Source organism: Pseudopipra pipra, chromosome 17 (assembly GCF_036250125.1).
Source record: "Pseudopipra pipra isolate bDixPip1 chromosome 17, bDixPip1.hap1, whole genome shotgun sequence".
NCBI lineage: Eukaryota > Metazoa > Chordata > Aves > Passeriformes > Pipridae > Pseudopipra > Pseudopipra pipra.
Window position 1 is genome coordinate 10,706,506 of NC_087565.1, and position 22,338 is coordinate 10,728,843.

Here is a 22,338-nt window from a genome sequence, read left to right on the forward strand (position 1 = left end):
AGTCGAAAATGCCATCCTCTGAAATACTGCCGAGCGTCGGGGTGCAGCGCAGCACTGCGAGTGGAATCACTAATAACCTCCTAATGAGGGAAAATGACATTAGGCACTCTTTGGCTGGTGCTTCCTTTGGATAATATAATCCAAGTGTGCAGGCTGTCAGCCTGCAGCCTCACCCCGCTGCCACAAACAGGGAGATTCGTTGTATATATTGGCATTTATCTCATAACAGAATTTATCAACGTGCAGAGTTTCTATGGGCCCGTGCTGCAGAGCCTCCGTGGTGAACCCTGCTGTGGCTGGAGCACTAACCCTGCAGCAAGGGTTAGTGCCAAGGCACAACTCCCATCCTGCACCTGGACAGTGCAGTCCCACAGGGAACACTCTGCTTCTGGTCACAGACGAACGTCCCATTAATTTCCACAGCCCCAGAGTGTGCACAAAAGTGCTTCCGAGGTGCTTTCTTTGCTGGACTGACAATAATAACATAAGAATCATCATAATAATAATGAAATTACCTGGGAAAGTTATTAAGCAACGGCAGGCACAGGAGACCTTCAGCAGCAGGGGAAGGCAGGGTGAGGGGTTGGTGCTCTGTCCTTGGTCCCCGGCCATCAGCCTGGTTACTGCCTGTGGTCTGTGATGGGACCAATGTATCTGCAGAAATGTTGTTATCTCACCTCAGGGAGGGGGACTAGGCACCAGTGATGGCTTTACCACGGCCACCTGAGGAACTTGGCAATGCATGGAAGAGCCAGGGGTGCCCCGAGTGCTGGTCCTCCCCAGTGCTGCCTCAGGGATGGCAAAGGAGTAATTTTTAAATGAAGAATAATCTTCTGCCTGAAAGCACAGCTTTGTTGGGTTTGTTTTAGAGACACACAAGTTGAATTTGTTTTTTGCACTTCTCTTTCTCCTTCACATCAGATGAACCCTTTCCACTGTTCCCAGAACGAGTGGTGTGGAGGTTCAGCGTGTTTATTCCCTTGGCTGCTCCAGCACTGGGAAACAAACTGATGTGGCATTGCTTTAACAAACCTTTCTGCATTGCTGTTCTGGGTAAACTTAAAAAATGTTGTTTCTTCCTTTCAGTTCGAATCAGAAGTTCCATTTTTCCTAATCTGCCCTGTTGTTCTGATGGCTGAGGGCACATCTGATTCCAGAGAGCCCATCACTGTGGCATCTGGGCCTGAGAGAGAGAGACCTGTCTTAGATAACAGTGCACAGCTGTAATTATTTTTGGCTGGCATGAACGGCCAAATGCACTTGCAGTGCTTCAGGACTATTACAAGATCAAAATCTGAGTATCAATAAACCAAATCCCCTCAAATCTGAAGGCAGCCCAGCAGGACCCGGCCGCTCCGCTGGGGTTGAGCTTCTGCGCCAGATCCAAGCAGCAGGTTCAGCCTCAGACCAGCCAGATGGGTTCCCTGGGCTTTTGAGATGTGGAGCAGAGAAATTTTCATCTCCAGAAGCAAGGGGAACATTCCACAAGCAGCCTCGTGGCATGGCAGAAATCTGGTCTGCTCCAAGCAGAGGAGAGGAAAACAATTGCCCTTGAGTTTCCTCCATCCCCCGGGGAAAAGCAGGGCTTCTAGAGGAGGGCAGAGCTGTCCCTTCTCCTGGGCACATGGCATGACACCTCCATGGTTCAGGGCTGGGCCTGGGGGTCCCTCAGAGGTGTGTGTGAGCATCCCTGGCAGATCCATGGGGATATGGTTGCTCTGAGGAAAGCCAAAGATCTCGAACCCATAAACACAGGGATGCTCAGCTGTGCTCTGGCACATGTGAACCTGTGCACACAGGCTTTCACACACATGTGAGTGTGCACATATGTGTCCACATGCACAGACCCAATCCTTCACTCAGCAGCTCTTTTGATGGTTTTGCAAGGCGATTTCTGTGTTTACTTTCAAGTCTTGTATTCATCGTAGCAATTTATCTGATGATCAGTTTTAGCTTGCAGTCTGTTGCTTTGTATTGTGGATTTCTGCCACTTCCATTTATTGGGATTCTGTCTCCTGTTAACAGGTTATTGCAAACCATCTTTCACTGTCAGGACTCACTCCTGGAGCTGTTACTGTTAAAAATTCTGCAGATTTATCCTTCCTTGCTATAGTGACTCAAAACAGCACCAGCTCTGGAACTGACAGGGGAGTGGTGAAATTTATTTGGAAAAGGGATTTGTTTGTTTAATTCTGGAGAACATGTATTTAACCATTACTTGAACCAATCAATCTGGAACCTCTCCATCTGTGGCTCCTTTTGCTCTATTCCCAGCATTCAGTGGAACGTGCTTCAATTCTTTCTTTCCCCCATAAGATGCTTAGAACTGTTCTGCTTGAAAAACGAGATATGAATATAACAGTATTCTCTGCTCCCTCATGAGCAGGGAGGTGCAGGATGGCTTTAGTGGAATACTGCTCCTGCAGCTGGGTCAGGAGCAAGTGCCACATGCTTGGAATGGGACCTTTGTCTCTTTGCTGGGGACTTCTGCTCAGGACAGAGGCTGAGCAGCCCCGCAGAGAACCAGAGAGATGCTGCCTGGCAGTGCAAGGGAAGCATGGCCAGAAGTCACTGCTGGTCCCCAGCGTGAGCTGGGCATGACCAGCTGGAGCTGGGAGCCAGCACTGGCTGAGCTGAGCTGGCTTTCAGCTTACAGCTGAAATAGCTGAAAGCTATACAGCTATTTTGGCTTGCCCAGTCCCTGTTCGTTCCCCACCAGACCAGTGCAGACCAACATGGGGAAATGCTGAGCACCACTATGCTCTTGGTGCTGACCCAATGGGAAATTGGTCCTGGGTCTCTGCTCCAGTGGTTCCACATGTGCCTTGTGGTGCCAGTGCATGAGGAGTCTCCATCCAGCAGTTCCCGGAGACCTTCCCTTCCCAAAATGAGGGCTCAGGAGCTCAGCAAGCAAGGCTGCCCAGGGAAGTGGTGGAGTCACCATCCCTGGGGATGGAAGGCATGTAGATGTGGCACTTGGGGACACGGGTTAGTGGTGGCCTTGGCAGTGCTGGGTTAATAACTGGACTCGATGATCTTAGAGGTCTTTTCCACCCTAAGATAGTAAGAAGCAGATGTAAATAGAAAAGGCAGACAGAAATCCCATCAAAACATAACCGTGACAGACAAGCTAGGAGCAGCAATGAGGCTTTATTTACATGCTAATCAAATCAATCCTGCTTTGTCAGCCACATTATCTGGATTGAAAGAGGCTATAAATGCACAGGAGCAGAAAGAAGCTCCAGAGAAGAACACATCTAATTCTGATTTGGTTTTGCCATTAATAGAAGGATACATGCTCTGTACAAGACCAAGGGAAGAGTTTCTGCCCCTGCAATGCTCAGACGGCTGCGCCTCCAAACCTCAGTCGGGACAGCTGTGAAGTGTCTCTTGTTATTTCCATTCCCTGGCTGTTTGACACAGCACTCTTGTGACAACCTGTGTCATCTTATGTCAGATACGACGGCTTGCGTTGTGTTCCTGCTTCTTGTTGAGCGAGTTTATCACTTGCTCTGACATGGCGTGACTCCCCACGGCAGCCCCGGTGCGTGGGAGCACAGGGCAATGTGGAAATGGAAATGCATTTCCCTCCTTCCCCCTCTATGCATTCCCATCATCACTCAAAAAAAAAAAAATAAAAAAAAAATTCAACACTACAGGGCTTTAGTGGGAAAAGGGTTTTCTGAAAAACAGTCATTGTGAAAAAAAATGCAAATAGAATTGGGGACATGGGAGGAACTGGCTGTGACCGTAAAATGGACAGGGTTTTTTTTTGCAATGGGAGATTTTTTGATAAAATTTTAACTTCTTGGAGAATTTCAGTATTTGAAAAAGGGCATTTCCCGTCAGGATGTGTTTCTTCTGCTCCTCTCCTATTGTATCTGTTCCTATCACATTGGCAGATTAAGTACACAGGATGTAACATCAGACTTTGAAATGGGTGTTTTGCCTCAGTTTTAGTGGGATTAAGACTCCAGCTTTGATTTTGAGGAAAGCCAAGCTAAAAGGCAGTGGTGGGTTCTGGTATGTAACAGGACAATTTTAAGATACATGACAGAAGTTCATTTAGATTTTACATTTGTTGGAGTAACAGGAGAAAGGCAGAAAATTGGTGCTTTCTTTGAGAAGATATAGTGTGATTCACCGTGTCGATGTCCTTTAGGCACAGAACAGTATGTGTTGGGTAGAAACAAGCATGGATGTCCCAAGAGACAGCTCCAGAACCTGTTTCAGCTCACTTGTCTCTGCATGATTTTGGCGGCAAGTAGGTGGGTGGGTACTTTACAGCTAAGGAATGATCTATCAAGCTATGGGAAAACAAACACATTACACAGCAGTGGCTCTGTACAAATGGACTAAGGACTTCAGTGCAAGCTGTCTGCTCTCTCGGTCATGCTCTCTTTGAAGGCTCCTGTGCCAAAACTGTGAGTACATAGAGGTTTCAGCTTCATTTAAAAGAAGAAACTACAGTATCAGGTCTTCATGAATGCACAAAAATACTCCCTAAAAGTTAAAAAAACAGAAGGCAGATAAAAAGCCTGAAAAACCTATATTTGTGCTAGTCTCATGATGGGACTGTCTAAAGTCAGCAGCGTGTCCCTCCAGCTGGGCTACACCTTGACCTGGTGTGTGTGGCTGCCTGGAACAGCAGCACTCACACTGTCCTCTCATCCACTGACCTCGCCAGGCATATGGAGGGCACTGACAACTGCTCAGCCCTGGCCAGGGGAAACTTGAGGCACTGGTTGGAGAGAGACCTGCCCCCTGCCCCGGGACAGCAGCCCTGAGGTTGGAGATGAGCAGCCCCGAGGTTGGGGGGCAGCCCCGTGCACTCTGCAGGACACTGCGTTTGAGCCTTCCCTGGGCAGTCTGGAGACTGGCACAGGGCACAGGAATCAAGCTGTGTTTGCTTCAGCAGCACCTTCCTGACTTCTTCATTGTGTTTCCTAACAAGGGACCAGGCCCTTTTGGAAGTACTTTGTGCATGGTCTTGCAGCCCCATGAAATTGCCCTTTCCCCTATTGCTCCATGGATCAGAGGGCTGGAAGCCCTGGTCCACTGACATTTTACCCAATCAAAGCTGTGGGGAGGAGGACAACCGTGCAAATAGTACTCAGTTAGGTACTTTTCATGCACATGCTTGTGAAATTAGATCCTCGGGTACCCATCCTCTTTCTTCTGAGAGTGAAGGCTCTCTCCATCCCTGAAACACAGACTGACTTTTACTTGTATCTCTTCTTCAAAGGACTTGGCTCCCTGGAGCTCCAGTAGACATCCTCCAAGCCCCTCCTCCTCCTCCAGCTCATTTGCAGATATTTTTTTCTCTGCTTGCTCTAAATAAAAATAGGTCAGTTGTAAGTAATTTATTATGTGATGATTTTACTATAATTTGCCAGACATAAAAATCATACAGTTGTAGCAAATTCGAGTTTTAGACAAGTAATGGTTCCACTCCAGCTGTTACAGCTCTTTATATAAGTTGCTCTTGAACATTTTTCAGTGCTCTCAAATATTGTTCTTCCTGAAATAAATGAGCAAGTCAATGAAGTGTCTCTTTTTCTTTAGGAAAACCAAAAAGTTAGAGTATGACAAAACTATTAAAAGATAGAGATTTGCATCATAAAACAGTCTTCCAACTAAAACTCAATCAAACTTCCAATTTCTGTTTGGGTAAGGTGAATGTTAGGGCTACCTACCTTTGATCTTAATTTTAAGAGCAGAAGCATTAGAAATAGGAATCTGAGTACCAGTGCCTGCTCTTTTACCTGATGGTGGGACATGGTAGGACACACGAGGTGATGTTTCTGCTCTACCCTTTTGTAAGAATGTGAAGCACTGTCAGTCCCAGCGACATTCTCTGTTCTGAGCACAAGTCGTGTACTCTGTGAATAGGATCAGTGTTTCCTTTCTGGACTGATTAATGAGCACAGGCAGATGAGAGAGACTCAGACCCAGCCCCAGGAACCAAAATGTGTCCATCTTTTCTCTCTTCATCTTTTGCTTCACTTGCATGAACCACCTCCGCACCCAGAAACATATTTGCAAAATCTATTTTCAGCCTCACAAGGCAACATGATCCATATTGGCTCACATTTGTCAACTGAAAAGATGTTGATTGGTTAAAAATTACAGAGCAAACCTTACTGGAAGTAAACTGTGAGAGGTTTATAGCCATTCATTTATACTGTCTACAGAGCTGATACTATTTTTACCACTAGATATCAAGATGTTCTTTAATGCATAGACCATGCTAATGCTCATGTGCAATTACTGAGAACACAGGCAAAGGCTGTTTTGTTCTGCAACTGCTGTAATTAAATGCGCATAAATTAGGTACATTTTTGGGAAACAGGCATGTTTGAAATGAAAGTTTTTCACCTCTTCATTAGTAGAAGCTCAGATGGCTTTTTAGGGCTGGGTAACTGATGTGTGACAAACCCGTTTTTACTGGGGAGGAAAAAAAGGCTGGGTTTGATTCTGGGAAATTCTGTTTTGTTTTCAGTGCTGCTGATCAACGTTATCATTTGGAATTGTGGTGAGGATCCCCTTAGGGCTCTTCTGCTGTCACCCCACAGTCATTACACCAGTGAGAGATTGGCTTCCACCCTGCCCCACAAAAATCGTGTGGGAAACAGTTCAGAGACTGAGCTCTCCAGGGGGCTGAAGGATGTACTGGTGAGGAAGAGGAGGGGAGCAGCACTGCAGGTGTGCCAGGGGCTTTCTCAGCTGGGTAAGGGCAGTGAATGCACTGTCCACAGGTCTGGTGCCCTGCACAGCAGCCTGCAGCAGTGCAGAGCTGGTGTTTTGCAGAGAACACATCCCTTTTTATGGGGAAAGTGAGTTTGCTGTCCCCTCAGACACTGCACATTCAAGCAGCAGATTGCCAGATGGTTGTAGCTCATTGTCAGGCTGGAATCTCTCATTTACGTTGTTCAGGAAAGGTCAGTGGCAAAAGAGGTTATATATAGCCTGTGTTGGTCCAGCAGTAAATTCTTTATTCTGCCTTAAACATTTTGTTGCCTTTGCCTCTCTGGAGGACTTGGGTGCCTTCTGGAGAGCTGTTTGCTCACTGGAAAACAAAAGTGTTCTTTTCACACAGAGACAATAGGGCTTCAGGCTGTAAATTATAGTCAATAAAAACGTGTCTGTAAAACATGCATCATGCTCATCCAGAGACTGAGGAGCACTGCTGTTATGGACAAGATTGCTAAAATTACAGTTGGCTTTTAATCTCATGCTCTTACTCTGTAACATACTCTTGTAATATCATTTGATTTTAATGTAACGTTTTATGGTCAGTAGTAGTGGGCAGTCCCACCAAATTAAAATCTCTAGAGTAATAAAAAACAGCTTTGTTTTATTTTGTTTTAAATGTTATTTCTTACTTAATATAACAAACAGTGTCCTGGGAACAATATAGCCAACACATCCACCGTCACTGGATAAGTCATGCAGTGCAAACCAACAGTCCATCTGCTTGCTCTGGACAGCTGGTTGGGGACACAGGCAACCCATCTCCAGCAGAGAGAGGTATCAGACACCATTTGGCTTTACTGGGAGGGTAATGGAGCAAGAGAAATTAAGGCTGCAGTGCCAAAGAGCTTTGACTTGGATGTTCCTGCCTGTTGGTTTGTGTGTGGTGCTCCAGTCCACCCCACCAGCATCTGTGAAGTCAGTGGGTGGTCGTGGCTGCCTGGGGACCCCTCTGCTTTTGGCAGCTCTCAGTTCCCTTGTGCTCTTCTGGCTATTGGCAGCACTGGAAATCATTCTTGTGTGCCCTGGTTGTTGGTTACCTATATGAATATACAGAGGCTTCCTGATGCATCTCTCTCGGTTGAATCAGTCTTTTGCCTTGCTCAAAGTTGAGTGAGCAAAACTGGTGGAGTAGCAGGACAAGTCAGGGAGGGACCATGCTGTCAGCCAGGGCATTGATCTAGGAGGCTGAAGATCAAGGCTTGATAAAAATAAAAATTGCCCTGTGCATCAGGTTCCTCAGGTGTGAAATAGATACTGGCACTGGTTTTACCTAGCCTGAAAAATTCCTACTTGCTCCAAGGGAGGTGGGACTACATCCACAGACTGTGCATGGCAAAAAGGTGAGCAGAGAACTGGCCTGTTCCTCCCTGTCTGCCTTTCATTCCACCCAGGCTGGACCAAGCTATTTAAAGAAAAAGAGCCTTAGAATATGCATGCTTTTAAAGGAAAAAGTAGAGCAGTAAAGCTGTTCAGACACAGCAAAGTGTGCTCGGTACACGTTGTATTTTGGGAAGGACAACTGAGCTGTGCTCAGGAAGGCTGCGGAGCTACAAGTCAAGTTCAGGAAACTTAGCTGCTAGGAAACATTTTAGTTCTGCTCCCCATTTAAAATCTTGATAGATGGGAAAGGGCTCTCCCTCCCAGTCCCAGTATAGGACTGAAAAGCACCACCACACTTTTCCAATGTGCCCTGGCAAGAGCCTGTGGGCCTGTGCCTGTGCAGAAGGGAAGTTATCTACAGAGATTCCTATTTTTTTTCTTCAAGGAAACACAGCAAATGATAAAAACTGTGTAAATTTTTGGAGAGGCTGTTGGGCAGCAGTTAGTGTTGGAGAACTCTAAAGAAGGGACAGTTCTGGAGGAACTAAGAGTGACATTCACCTCCAAGAGATTTTGTGCTGCTGATCAGGTTCTCCCTGCCAGTCTCTGAATCATTATGATAATAATGTAGTAATAATAGTAATAAACTGTGACCATCTGCAGAGGAGCATTAACCATTTATCCACTGTCTTTATTATTTCTTCTACAAATTCATCATTATGGCAAGAAAAGTCAAAAATATTCTCAGGTCATTAATTTCATGTTGAGATCATTATTCACCACTGTATTTTCCTTAAGGCCAGAGATTTTTGCCCAAAGCAGTCCCATGTGTGTGTTTCCCATGAGTTTACAAAATTGTTAATGCCCAAGGGATAAAGCAGTGATGTGGAAAACATCCATCCCCCATGTGATCTGTTCTCATGATGATGCCACAGGCTTTCTGGTTCAGTGAGGATAAAACAAATTTTAAGTACAGTTTTGAAAAGCTCTGAGGGCCCTAATTCCTATGCAAATGCCTAACAGCCCATATCTATTAGTCTATCTCTTCTCTCTTAGGAAATAACTGTCTAAATATTCTGTTGTTCCTTGGCATGTGGATTTGACTGTGGCTCCCTGCAGGGCAGAGCAGAGGATGGTGAGGAGGCACCATGCCACCTTAGTTCTGGGCAAAAACAGGAGCTCAAGCATAACCTTTTCTTTCTGTGGAAAACTTCATAATCCTCTGAAAGACTCAAACATACCAGGCAGGATCTGGCTGTCTGACCTCCAGTTATTTCAGCTGCTGCCTCTGAGGATTAACTCCTGTATTTTGCTTTGGGCTGAAGCTGCTGTGAAAAGCTGGAGCCTGAAGTCAGTAGTTGTTTGGAAGGAGGATAGTGCTGCTGAAACCCCCCCAGTCACTGTGGGTTCCATCTCCTCTCCCAGCCTTTCTTCTTCTGCAAGAAAGGAATGAGGTCAGAAGGACCCTGGATGTTTTCATTTTTTAGCTGGCCAGGAGGTCACTGCCCTTTCCATGCAAACAAGGTTGTGGGAGTTGCTGGCACAGAGTTATTTTGTAAAGCTTTTGACTAGAAATAGAAAACTCAGATAGACCTGTTCTGTCCCTGATCCTGTGTTCAGAGAAAACTCCGGTTTCCAGAAGAAGGTGATGGGCCTTTTCTTTTCCTTGTAAAAATGCCTCTTACTCAGACTTTACCTGGAGACTGTGCAAAACAGAGTCACTTGTCAGAGGGCAAGAAATTTCTGTTTGAGTTTGGCTGGAGGACAGATACAGGGTCTGTGTGTGTCTTCTGAGCAGGCGCTTCTGAACTCGAGTGAGGGAACATGTTTGAAATCAACTCATTTTCATTTTCCCTTTGAGTGTCCTGTCGTGGTCTTACTTTCAGTGTCACAGCTTAAAGAACATGTAATGACTCAGTGAAGACATTCTTGTGTCTGGGAAGACTTGAAGTTTTTGGGATTAAGTCCCAATCCGGTTGTTCTTTGTGCAGCCTCCCAGCGCTGGCTCACAGGGCCCCACGGCACCATGAGTTCATCACTCAGTGCCATGGTGTGGCTGTGGGTGGAGGGATGCAGCTCCCTGGTGCAGCCCAGAGATCCCAAATCTTCCAGAACAGACAGAAGGGGGAAAAAAGGTTTTGTTTAATGAAAGACAGAAAAGGAAACTTCCAGTACATGATTGCTGCCCGATTTGTATTGTTTGCTTTAGACACTTAAAGCTTGTGAAACTCCCACGAGGGGAATGCGATCAGTGACTTGGCTGTCTTGTACCATTTTGGCTGTCCCCAGGGCCGCAAAGGAGCTGAGCTAACAATGAGATCCCACTGAGTTTCCAGGCAATTCCATGGCCCGTTGCGCTGCCACAGCAGGGAGCACACAGAGCCTTGGGAAGAGCACACAGTGCCTCAGTGCTGCCTGGTGGCCCCTGTTCCTCTACCCATGGCTGGGGGCTGAGCACTAAATCCTCCCTGTCCTGTAACTCCCAGGGCTGGTAACCACGGCCGGCACAGATCCGCTCCAGTGGCCTGTTCCTGTGGCAGCCTGTGCGTGTGGTTTGTGGCATCTCGTGAGCAAAGCTCACGAATTCCTGTTGTCATGAAAGAGGCAGAGGGAATGAGGAATTTATCTTATCTTTGCTCAGAGCACCCACTACGTTTAGGGAGAAAGAATAGGGGGCAATGGAGGAGGGAAATCTACAACTTTCATTTTCAGAAGAGCAGGTTAGAGGGATCATATAGTTCCCTGGCTCACAGCATCAAGGTATGAAGAGTGCTCTGCTCAGGGAATTAGGGGCCCAGACACAGACCGTGCCCAGAGAGCAAGCTCAGCTCTTCCAAGACACCAGTTTTAAATGGGCAGAACTGGCCAAGAGCTTCCAGTTCCACCTCTACTAGTGTTGGGCCCTGCCATTGCCAGTTCCCATCCTGGAGAACCTCCCATAGAGCAGGCATGAAGTGGCCAACAGGACCAGCTGGAAGCCACTGGTGAAGGTGGAGGCTTCCCAAGGGGGAGCATTTCCCTGAGGACTGGAGGAGTGGTTTCCCACAACCCTGTGCCGGAGGGTCCGGCAGGTGCTGAGTGGCTGCAGTGACCCTGTGCAGGGACCACCGTGGCTGTGTGGTGACATGTCCAGCTGCCCCGGAGGTGGCTGGGACCTCTGGGCTGCAGCAGGTGGATCTTGGAGCGAAATGTTCCTCTGGTTCCTCTTTGTTGCCATGAAACAAAGCCCGATGCCAAAACTCCTGGAAAGGGAGAAGGACTCCCACTGCTGATCATGAGCTCAGGGCTGGGTCACCACGGGGAGGGAAGAGCTCATGACTCTGCTTTCCCTTTAAGAAGAAAAGTGTTTATAACTGAGAAAGACTTTGGGATTGATAAACCCAAGTCTCCTGTTTTAAGATCAGGGGGCAATGCTGTGCTGTAGAAATGCTGTTTTGGAACTTTCTGGCTAAATATTTTTGTTAGAAGATGACTGTTGAAGCTGAAGCTGATACAGGAAAGTGACAGTTTGCAGGGCTCCCTTCCTTGCAACAAATTTAAAACAGGAGTTTAAGAGAAGCTTTGAAATGGGATTTTCTGATGTGTGATTCAAAACAGCTTTTGCAGTGAAACTTCAGCTAATTTATGCTAAAAATATTATTAAAAATGAACCATTTTTAATCCTACAAAAATATTTTGAAATTATAGACGTAAATAATTTAGATTATCCCACTTATATGGACTTCTAAGGATTTTAAAATTTTTTCTGATTTGGACATAAAGTTTCCATCACTCTCCAGTGCAAATCTAGTCTAGGAACCAGGCAGGGGTGGAGGAAGGGGGCACACATTTCTGCCAGTGCAGTTCCTTGGTGGCTGTCATCTGCTCCAAAGAAAAAGGGGTCTGAGTCTTCTCAAACCCCTTTGTGACTGTGCTGCTCTCTCACACGTGACCCAGAACTCCTGATGTGTGGCAGTTTGGCACTGGGATTTGTGTTTGTCCTGTGAGAATCAGTAACAGCTACAGCTGAGGACACAGGAACAACACTGTGTGTGACTGCACGTCTGATGGGTGGGCTTCAGGGAAGCTAAAAGACTGTCAAGGCCAAAGGAAGAACATTTTCTCCTCCTGAACACAAGTGTGAGGGTGTCCTTAGGGAAATGATTCACCCGTGCTTGCAAACACTTTGTCATCCCGAACGCCAGCCCTGGAAACGCCACTGCTGGCCTTCAAGTACCAAGACCAAGGAGACAAAGTGTGACTTCATGTCTCTAAACCATATCATTGTGGTATATTTTGGGATAAAAAGGGTGGAAAGTTGCTGAAGATTCGAACAGGTTTCCTCCTTTCCGTTCCTTGTGGGAAAAGCAAGTAAAATCCCATGCCAGCCCCAGGCTACAGCCTCCTGGGTACGTGTCCATCTGCTCCTAATGGGACACATTTCCTCAGGACCTCTGGAGGAGAAAAGGCATTCATATACCTTGATTAATAATCAACCAGAGCTCTTTGGACCTGTTTCCATGGGGACCACAGCCCGGCTTAGGCTTATCTTCACTGTAGTTAATGTGTATAATAAAAACACTGAAGATGCTGCAGAGCAGACTCCCAGCCCGTGCCCCTGGGAGTGGATGCACCATGTCAGGGCTGTTTCCCTCCCTGCTGCTGTTGCTTATGTGAAGGACAGGTCTGGAGCTGCAAAGGGATCCCTGACAGCACGCTCTGAGGCTGTGCTTCCAAACCCCAGGAGGGCTGGCACAGTACCAAATGGTGGAAGGGACATCATTTGAAGGATGCAATGAATAGGCAGCAATGGCAGAAGGTCTCCAGGGAGTGAAGCTATTCTGCTGCTGCTGCTGCTGTGCTGTGATGGCCTTCACAGGAGCTCTGAACCTGGAGGCTCCAGGCTCTGTCTCAGCACTGCAGATGCTTCTGAGGTGCATTAGCCGAGGTGGTTCAGGGCTGAAATATTTAGCCAGATCATAGGAAAAACTGAGGAAAACAGGGAGATATTCAAGAAGTCTCATTTAAAACCTCTGCTAAGACCCTACTGAATGCCTGAAATTGTATCCCCAGATGAAGAGCTCTGGTATGGTTGGAAACCCAGCAAATAAGCAGAAGTACTTTTTAATAGAGGCGAGAAGGAATGAGCACAATTAACAGCCACTACCACAGACCCCCTTGGTTGTCAGCTGGGTGTCAGCTCTGTGTATTCCAGGTGTAGTTTGGTAAGCAGAATGAGAAATTCTGCTTATATACCATCTATATGTTAACTTCCATTCATTTCTAGAAACAATATAGTGTCAAATCAGGTTTAGGATCTAATAGTACCTGTTTTGGTCAGAGCACAGGTGAGATGAGTCAAGTTTATAATCCAGGACCCTGTTGTTTTTGAACAGTTGTCATGTGTGAAGAGCAGATGAAGCTCAGCAGATGACTAAAGCTTTGTGGAAAGGAGTTTGCATTGTAGAAGTCGTGTGTGTTTTCTACTCTCCCCATGTTATTTCCACATCTCTTTTGCAAGGCACACGAGATATTTAGCTACTGTATACAACATATATTGCACTGAAGACCATTGGATAAGACTCACATCTTCTTCTAGAGAGGTAAATATCATCATCTCACCTTCTGTCTTGAGGGTGAACTGATCATATTAGCAGTGAACTAAGTAATAAAACACATTCTATTTTGGACAGTCTGGCTCTTCACCATATTTTCCCAGATCAACTCCTTACTCAAGGCCTGGGTAGCATCATGCAATGTATTTATGCCCCTAGCTTTCCAGGAGCTCCCACATAAGGAAAATAAACCAGAGAGAAAACAAAACAGGCTTGTTTTGAGTCCAAGTGCTGCAAGGATTACACGTTGTACAGCTCCCAGCACAACTGGAGCACGTATTTGGTTGAGGGGCTGGGGGAGTTATGGCAACAGAGAAAACAGAACAGCAATAAATGCCTTCTCACATGCCCCAAGCTCACATCTCCACAGCTCCACTGGCTTCTGAAGAACCTGCTTCCACCAATGTGTGAGAGGAGACCCAAAGCTGGAAGAACCAAAGTGTTTCCTTTGAAAGGGGATGTGAGGCAGCAAGAGCAGCTGGCTTTGGCAGTCAAGATAATAATAAGTTCGAGTGGTAGATTATTTACAGCATTTTGGCTCTGAAACAGCGATGAATATAATCTGAACACTTATGCTGGGCTGTGCTGAAGGACTGGCAATGGCTGCTGCTTGTTAGGAGAGGAGCATACAATGTGCAACAAGTAAACAGGGAAAATCACTACACTGCACAGGATAAAATGTTCTCATCCCACTCCAGGGATCCAGGAAGAATAAGTGTCTTTTTCTGCTCAGGATTAATGGTGTTATTTGGGCTAATTATTCTGGATATTTCCTCTCTTCTTTTTTTAGCTTTCTCAAAGAAAGGAAAAGAATTCTGATCTGATAAAATGTTTTCATTTGAATCTTGGCTTTTTCAGATATTCATTTTCTACTCCCACACCTCCATAGTTCATGTGTCATTAAATGAGATAATGAAGCCAGCATGGCTTGTTATCTAACGATTTAAGGGCTGTCTCTGACCTCACTCTTACACCCATATTCTCTACCCTCTTTCTGTTGACTCCAGCACAGTCAGTCCCTCTTGGTCTCATGGAAATGGTAAGAGAATCCCTTCAGACCTTATCCCAAGTTGTGCAATGAATTTGCTTTCAGCTACTCTGAATGGTTTTGAGCCAAGCCCTTGTTTGGTCCCAGCATCTAACAGTTCCTTTTAGAAAGCTGCCCCGTAGATCACCACGTTTTTTAGTAAATTTATCCAAAACTATCCCTTCAAATTAGGAATATAATTTTTCCCAAAAGGTTTTCAGTGTTCCTGGTTTTCAAACATGGTTCTGAAAAGCTTTGAGAACAACTATGGTGATTCAGCTCAGATCAGCCAGTTCTATGGGACAAAGAGATTTAAAAAATAATGGTTGTCATCGTTGTCTCATTCCTTCCCCCTTGAGCTTTTTCCAAACATCAGCACACTTTTGATTTAATTAGAAGGGACCCATTTATTGCCAAATTACTTGATCCATGCACAAGCAACATGGGAGAGTGCCAAAGGCCCTAGGGTTCAAGCTGTGAAAATTGGCTTTTTTCCCTGTGTCCTGATTCGTGTGTAACTCCTGTGCTACAGGAGGATAAAACTCTCTTTCTGTCAAAGAGAGATTTTGCTAGTCCCCTTTTTTCTGCAGTGTTTGGGGATTAGAAATGAGAACTGTTAAATAAGTCATTAGTTGTTATAACTAGGAGCACTACAACAGCTTGTGGTTCTCATTCTGATTAATACATTTGGGGGAGAAGACTGAGGACCCCAAAGTGCTACATCAGTCAGTGGTGTTGGTCCTGCACATGGCAATCCCATCAGGCTCTCAGAGAGGACAGCTATTGACATGTTATATAGCTATGAAAATACCAAAACTTGAATATTATGTGCTTGATCAGTTACTTTGGACCTGTGGATGTACTCAAAAGGCAAGTCACGCTCTCTGGGAATGGAGAAATCCGAGAAAACACCATTCAGTCAACTTCCTTGGCAGGAGAGTGAGTCTGATGGGAGAAGTCAATGTACTGTGGGGGCCCCTGGCACAACAAACCCCAGCGGTCTCACAAACACCCGCTGAGAAGTCAAGTCACAAATGTGATGAGTTGTTTGGCCAAGGGGAGCGTGTAGCTGGAGTAAGGGGGACACAAAAGCAGGCATAGGGGAGGGTGGGACCCTCTTCAGGTCCTTCCAAGGGCTGTTTAAAAGACCAAAGTAAAACCCTAAGGAAAGGATTAGCTCCAGAAATATTTTGTGTTCGTAGGCTCTTTCTGTGAGTGTGTTTCCAGTTGTATAACTCGACCCTTTGCAGCGAGTTTATCCTGCAAAGTGTTTGAAGTAAAAACTCAAATGAATCAGTCAGGCACAAAGTGCTCTGCTTTCCTCAGAGAATGTCTGGATAAAACTGAGCTGCAGCACATTGAGGTACTTGCAAACCAAGTCAAACGCAAGGGTCTCGCAGGTTGAGATGCACCTCTTTTTACAAGAGTGGGAAGAAACTGCTAATATATAGGATTAGGTTTTGGTGGCACTGAAGAGAAGTAATTATCTATTGCTAAATAGTGACATTTGGGACCCCCCCTGGCAAAAATTTGGCAGTGAGGAAACAATCTGAACAAATCTGATAAAAATGAGTGCGCGAGGGGCACTGAGCTGAAGGTTGTTCAGCTGAAGGAGTCTGAATGCTCAATAGAACTGTGTCACAAATATTCAGTACTCTTGGGTCAGGCCTCCTTCCCACAGTCTGTCAAATGGTGTCATATGGTGACTGTTATGAAAACAAACTTTGTTTTCATAGAGGTCTTCTGTTTTATTCTAAGGCGTTGTTTTGTCATATGTTTTCATAGCTTCAGGTTAGCATCTATTACAAGGTACTGTGAGCTCCAGAGATCATATTGTCTCATGTGCCTCATCAAACAAACAGGATTGTAATATTGATGTGCCATTGCCACATCAAGGCAGTACTCTGAAAACTCATTTTTTAGTGAACAGCACAAGAGGTACTTATTTAACCTTATCCTGGCTGATTCTGAGATGTCCAAGGTTTCATTAGACCTCTTTGAACTGCTGGAACAAGAGGGAAAATGGGAGCCTCCTCCCTGCCTCTTCTCCACATCTGCCCAATGAAGCCCATGACACAAGAGCACAGGTCAGACCTGTTTGCCTGTTCACATCAGGAACTCCTTTTCGCGTGAAACTTTTCAAAGTTTACTCTTCTATGGGTGTAAAACCCCACCTCAGCAGGAATGTGCTTCAGGCAGGAGGAGGCTTCTCCAGCCACCTGGAGCGAGGTACCAGCATCCCTGGGCTCAGGGACTCCGACCCAAACACTGCTTTGAGGAGGGATCAGACCTTCCCTTCCCTCACTGTCACTGCTGGAGCCGCTGGAGCTGCTGGAGCTGCTGTTCTTTGCTTCCGCCCCCGGCTGCCTAAACCAGCTCTGGGATCTCACAGTCAAGGCCCTGTGGTTTGAGCCTCTGGAATTGCTGAGGTCAGTGAGAAGGAAGCTCTGATAAACCCGGGAGCTGCTGGCCAAGTCCGCACAGGCTGCGCGCTCAGCCGGGTGACATTTCTGGGTCTGTCTGCTGCTATGTAAGGAACGAGATACATTTTTAATGCTGTATCCTGTCCAGGAGAGGAGGGAGATGGGGAGCTCCTGTCATCTGCAGGAGGAGAGCGCTGGCCTCCATCTAAGGGATGGGAAAGGGAGCCTGGACACAGCTGTTTCCCAGTGGGATGCAGAGGTTGTCACTGCGCTGTGCTCCGACACTGCTGCTGTTCCCCAGCAGCCTCAGCTGGACCCTGGGGTGGCTTCAGACAGGCTGTGTGAAAGGACCGTGTTCAAATGAGTTTTCCTCTCCCATTCTTCGGGCGAATGGGCTGGAAGGGACACAGCACGTCACTTTTGGCCAGGCTGTTTCTTTAGCAGCCAGACAGAGAAGGAGCCCCCAGAGCAAGAGGGAGACTGTCTTGGGCTGCAGAGGTAGAGAAACAGCTTAATTGAGTCACAGCTGGTGTCTCTGTTGTGATAGTTAAACAGACACTGCTCTGTAAACAGGTGGCAAACACAAGTTCCCTGAAGTCAAAACACAAAAATCAGGGTTTAAGATTTCTCCTCCCTAGAATATTAAAGGGCAGACCTAGGAACACTGAGCATTTTTGAACAAAATCACATAATAATTGATTTTGACAACTAATTCTGTTTTTTATTCCACCTGTACTGGGGAAGCCTGGACTGAAAGGCTTTTAGTACTTTTGGACTACATTATCTTGTTTTCTAACTTTATTAAGATACCTCTTGGATACTGGATGAATCAGATGGAATATGCGGTTCTTGTTTCCTTTCTTAAGTCTCTCATAAAAACTCCTATAGGATTTTACAAAGGATAATGTTCTTTCTTAAACCAGAGTAAAAGATGATCTAGATGAAGTATAATTCTCAGCCGAATCATGTAAGTCGCTGCATAAATTCCTCCATAAACTTTTTATTAATGCCTGCAGCTTCTTAAGGTAATGCTTGTAGCAATGGAACTGATTTCTAGGCACTTTGTCACCACAAAGTATCGAAGAGACTTTTTTTAGGGGGGAAGATGGCGCAGAGCATGGATGGAACTGGTCCCCATGGAATAGGAAAGCGGGAGACTTGCGCTCCTCCTGAGCAGCCACTCGTGCCAACAGAAGGAGCATTGGGGTGCATGGAGGCATCCTGCTCCCCCACGGAGCTTGTCAGCCCAGTTCCAGAGCTGTGCATCCTCCAGCCTCCCAGGCCCCCGTGGTGACCCCCACAGCAGTGTTTGGGTCTGTGGGATTCCCTGCGCAGCACCGGCCACCCCGCAGGGTCCAGGGACACGAGGAAAGGCTGCAGGAGGTAAAGCACCCTTGGAGGAAGGACAGACAGCCTTGCACAGCCTCCAGAATCAGTCCTGGCTGGAAAACCTGAGCCATTTTGTACGGGCATAGTGGTTTTCCAGTGAGCTGGTGCAGAGCCAGCACATGGGCAGGGAGCAGGAGGTGGAAGCCAGGGTGAGAGGGCCAGGGAGGTTCCACATGGGAGGGTACAGGGCCTCCTGAATCCTCCTTAAATTAGAAATGTTTCACAGAAGCGTGTCAGTACTGACTAAGTTTTGATGGGAAGTGTCAAATCATTTTGACTTTCTTGTTTAGTTTCAATAACATCAAAGGTGTTTCATTTTGCTGAGGTAAAAATGTTTCCCTTTGATTTGATCACTTCAATTTGTGTCATTTTGGCTTCTGAGGCAGATGAAAATACAAGCTTTAAAAAGAGAGTGTATAAGAGTATAAGGTACATCTGCTGTTTAGTTTTTTATAGTGGATTATGACTTTGTAGTTTTAGCACAAAACATCATAATTCAACATTATCAAAGCCTGTTATCTCATGTTCTCTCTTCCATTGCTCCAAAGAAAACACAAAAATGTTGGTTCTCCAGACTATCAAAAGTTTCCCCAAAACAGATTTTTCTGATTAACTTTGCTAAACTAAAGATAAATACAGCATCATACCTGTTGATTTTGGAGAATTGAAAGTTCTTTGTTGTGCATAAAATCAGGGAATACCAGAGTGGGAAATGTGCAGACTCTCTCCATTGTGGTTTATCTCTCAAACACACTGAGCATTTTTAGCACAGGCAGAGGAAATGTTCATATGATTAACAATTAATAACTAACCATCCCTCCCAACTGCAGCTCTGATGTAACCATGAGGTGTGTTCACCACTTGGTTTCAGCTCATTGAGAACTGATGATTCTCAGGTTAATTCTTCTGTGTGCCAACCTTATCTTCTCTCTGAAGGAAATTATTAATAAATTCTTGCCTATCTTGGGGAAGCCATTCCAGATTTGCCTTTTTTTTTTTTTTTTGAGTGTACATATTCTCTCAAGGCCTTTCAGTCTTATCTAAACAAAACATCCCTGTTGTCATACCAACCATGTAAATTTGTGTTCACATATCTTTCTGGTTTTCTACTTTGTTTGTAGCTCAACTTGTATCGCTTCAGAACATAAATTCCTACAAAACAGGACAATGTTATCCTGGCACCTATCAAAATTATTCATTTCATAGGTTTTTTTTTTCAGGAAATGGATGGTTCTTTAGCTGCCAGGCCTCCAGCAGCAGAAAGGTTTAGAAAAGTTGTGAGAGTTTTGACTTTTGGTGACTGTGAGGACCAGGGACAGGATGCCCAGGCTATATTCCTCCAGAGCATCCTCAGGCTCTGGTCAGCCATTCCCAGCTGGTACATAGGAGAAACTGGTTGCAAAGAATTATTATAAAAGCCATCTTAAAACCCACACAAACACATGCTGCTGCACACACAGTCTAGGAAACAAATAAAATCAGAGGGATAAAAAAAAGTGAGCATTTGGGATTTAGCCATGACTGTCTTTTGCAGCCATCAATGCAAACCCGTAAGGCAACACCATAAAAGCACATTGTTGAGCTTTTCTGTAAAATTACATTACATCTACTTTGATGGGAGGCTGAAGGTCCTCGGGGCTTGACCAGGCAGCTGAGAATTGAGAACATGAGGACTCTGCTCTGAGCCAAGGTGGATATCCAGATTCCTGGGTACCTAGAAGGAAGCAGGTAATCAAGAGTAGTGGAGTCTTTATGAATAGGACATTGATAAAGTCATTTAACCTCTGGAAGACAGAGTGTCATCAGTGGTCAGTTTATCTCTGCCATAGATGCCACTTGGTGATGCAAAATGCAAGTGATGAAAGGTAAGACCTGGACATGTGGTATTAATAGGGTGGCAACCTCCAGAGGAAAACCCACCTTTTCAAAATAGTGCTAAAAGAATGGCATATTGAATTTGCTTATCTTAATAGGCTGAAACTCAGTCTCCACTGTTTAGGGCTATGTGTTCAGAAAAAGTATTTTTAACCTCCCCTCTGTGGCTTGCCTGCTTGCACGCTGCAGATCCACCAATGGCATGAATATGAAAAGAACACAGCCCTGAAAATAGCATTGCAGGTCCCAGTCCTGCACCGCAGTGTGCTTTGCTGGCTCCTTAAAACCAGTCAGATCTTATTTTATTGCTGATATCAGCTGTGCTGGCCAACTTCAGACTGACGTTCTGAGGCAGACTGAGGCCTCAGAAAATATACATCTGTCTTTCCCTCTAAAAGAAGCCTCTGTTCATTCTGCCAGGATAGAAGATTTGTTGATCTTGTTCCTGTCATGCACATTTGTCCTGCCAGTGGTGGGATACTGCCTCTGTAGAAAAGGACTGTGGCTTGGGGCTAAGGCAGGGGGATTTTATTGCTCCATATGAGTTTGTGTCCAGACCTGCTTTGTCCACCAGGGATTGTTTTGGGTTCACATAAGTCTTTGAAATGGTTCTTGGCAAATGTGGATAAGGAAAATGTGTCCCTTTGGACATGAATGCCATTGCAGGTTTGCAGGGTGCTAACTGCCAGCAGTGCTTTGCAGAGCCTGGTAATTCAAGGCATTTTGGTGGACCTGGTGGTCGTGAGCACAATCCATCCCAGCTGGCAGGCACAGTCCAGCCCTGGCTGCAGTGGGCTTGCATAGAGCAGACATGGACAGAAACCAAGTAGAAATGAAGTGGAGAAGGGTGAGACACTTCTTTGTAAGTCAAACTTCTTGATTCACGTGCCAAAAGGGAGTGACTGAGATTTATCAATAAAACCTGGGCAGTAGCAGAGGGACAAACATGTCAGCTCAGCCCCTTATTGCTGTCCTTGGACAGCCAGGTATGGGTGGGTCCAGCATGAGGTCTGCATTGAGACAGAGGCTCAGATGGACAGACATCAGGGTTTTCTGGGCTGTGTCCTCTCCCTTCAGTGTGAAAGCACGAAGCTCTTACCCGGCCACACACATGGACTGTGGGTCCTGTCCACTCCACTCTACCACTGCTTGTCTTGGGAAGTGCAGACATCTGGCATGGACCATTTGAACCAGAATGGTCTTGTCTGAAGGCAGGATGTTGAGAGCCAGCACATCTGGGCTCTGGCCCTGGCATTGGCACAGCAATTTAATTACAGCTACACTAAGTGTCACATCCTGGTTCTGCCATTGAAGCCAAGAGCATGGGCAGAACACCTGTAGCTCCCTTATGTGGATGGTTGAGTTTTAATTGTTCCAAAACCAGAATATACCTGCACATGTATACATAAATGGCTTTCAGCCTTCCTCAAACGTGAGCTTTTGCAACTGCTTGTATAATGCAATAATATTGATAAATATTGCAGTCACCTGGCAGGGTCCCACCCCAGGTTTTATGTATTAACAACCAAATAAGCATCACCCAGGGTAGTCTGAATATCTACATTCTATCCCTTCCCTAGACAGACACCAGTAGTCCAGGCACTGCTGGAAACTAAGCAGGAGCCAGTCAGCAGGTGAGATTCCATGGGCAGGCAGGTAGTGCTGGGGATCCATGGATCTGCACCTCCGAGTGCTTCTCAGAATACCAGTTTCTGTTATTTCACATACTTCAGTTGCAGCCAGCCTCTCTGTAGTACTGTGAGGTAATTAATCCTGTCTGTGCTCATGATGCAGCAGGAGTGTTGCCCATGGGAAGTTTAGTAACTTTGAGTACCTGTACCCGTTTCATCTCCCTAACCCAGCAGGTTCTGTCACCTGTGCCAGGGTCAACACCAGGACTTGTACAGAACCCGTGCCCTGGTCAGTGCTGACACACCCTACAAAACAATCAGAA

The 22,338-nt window shown here is 45.9% G+C and overlaps 1 protein-coding gene across 2 annotated transcripts in view; it reads left to right on the forward strand.

Moving 5' to 3' along the window:
• Nucleotides 1-22,338, forward strand: part of KCNB1 (potassium voltage-gated channel subfamily B member 1) — a 116,955-nt gene that overhangs the window by 39,264 nt on the left and 55,353 nt on the right. The gene's annotated exons all lie outside the window — the stretch shown is intronic.